The sequence below is a fragment of the Physeter macrocephalus genome, chromosome 19, assembly GCF_002837175.3.
Source record: "Physeter macrocephalus isolate SW-GA chromosome 19, ASM283717v5, whole genome shotgun sequence".
NCBI lineage: Eukaryota > Metazoa > Chordata > Mammalia > Artiodactyla > Physeteridae > Physeter > Physeter macrocephalus.
In genome coordinates, this window is record NC_041232.1 from 40,905,053 (window position 1) to 40,906,981 (window position 1,929).

Here is a 1,929-nt window from a genome sequence, read left to right on the forward strand (position 1 = left end):
ACATGCCGCGGAGCGGCTGTGCCCGTGAGCCGTGGCCGCTGAGCCCGCACGTCCGGAGCCTGTGCTCCACAACGGGCGAGGCCACAACAGTGAGTGGCCCGCGTACCGCAAAAAAAAAAAAAAAAAAAAAAGAAGTGTCCTTGAACTACTTCAAATAATGAGGAACTAAGCAACATGCTCATTCTTTACTTATGAACCAGAAACCAGGAGACCAATCAGCTTTGGGAATGTAATCATTAAAACACACAAACATGGCTGTTTGGATAGAAGGAGCCATTTTGTATGGAAGAGTTGAAATCCCTTCCTTATTTTTGAAGACTATCAATAAAGCTATCTAAAGAAAGCCTTTCCCTACTCCTCCATGACTGTAATTCAGCCTTGATGAAACAAAAAGTGAAAGCAGAAGGCTAAGTGCTCCATCTAGAGTACAAAGGAACCAAGCTTAAAAAACTGGAAGGGATCCTTTAGAAAAAGACTTTTTCAGAAATACCCTTCATATGAGAAATAGATGGGACAAAGATAAAACACTATTTCCATTGCTTGTAAACTTAGAAATTGCTTTTTGTTAATTGTATTAGAATCAATTAGAATTCTCAGAATTGCTTTCTTAAGCAATTTTTAGAAATTGCTTGCAAACTTGTTCTGTTTCTCGAATTCATCAATCCAATCATATATAGCATTTTGATAATTCAGCCAGTACCCTAGATGCATTAGAAAATTTGTTCAGGTCACCTGAAAATATTGAAAAAGCAAATGTGGCATCAGTTTCTTAATTATTGTTTGACACAATATGTTAAAAATCTTTATCTTCCATTATTAATGCAGCATTGGCTGGGTTTCAAATGCTGAGTATCAAAGCATCTCCCATATTTGTCCGCCAGAAGGCCATACTCATAAAATGTTTGTATTTTGTTAACATTAATATCCATTTTTCCTTTCTTCCCAAGGCAATAATCAGAGATTTATCATTTACTGCTAAGCTCATGACATCACATTTCAGGACCTCTCACTCTTATGGAGTGTCATTGAAAGGCCATAGCCATTTAGAGAGTCTTACTAAATAAAAGTAGAGCTGAGGATACATCTCCATTGGCTTTAGTGGGATATTCTTAGTTGGTTCACAGTCTTTTTTGTTTGCAGTTAAGCTAATATTAATTGTGCTGGTGCAGTAATATTCTTATCCTCCAATATGCTGATACTCTGCAGCAGAAACGTTTGGATAATAGAGGAGGAGAAGCAGACGCAGAAGTTTGTCCATGGCAGATTCTTCCAAACTGTACAGTTCACAAATATGATATTTATCAGGGATTGGCTCAAATTTGAAAACAGTCATAAAAATGTGCATTGACATTACCAAACAAGTTTGGAACTGAAAGAAATGTTTTCAAATTATCATCATAAATAAATGTCCATTACTCATGCTAAAGGAAAAGCTAAGTTACCTATTAAAAAAGCACTCTTGGGGCTTCCCTGGTGGCGCAGTGGTTGAGAGTCCGCCTGCCGATGCAGGAGACACGGCCTGTCCAGGAAGATCCCAGATGCCACGGAGCGGCTGGGCCCATGAGCCATGGCCGCTGGGCCTGCGCGTCCGGAGCCTGTGCTCCGCAACGGGAGAGGCCACGGCGGTGAGAGGCCCGCGTACCGCAAAAAAAAAAAAAAAAAAGCACTCTTGTATAAAGAGGTAATCAAAGAGCATATAGCCCCCAAAATGTAAGAAATAAAAATACTATAGAGGTGTATCAGGTCATTAATTAATAAAATGTGTTATTTCTTTTTTTTTTTTTTTTTTTGTGGTATGCAGGCCTCCCTCTGCTGCGGCCTTTCCCGTTGCGGAGGACAGGCTCCGGACGCGCAGGCTCAGCGGCCATGGCTCACGAGCCCAGCCGCTCCGCGGCACGTGGGATCCTCCCAGACCGGGGCACGAACCCA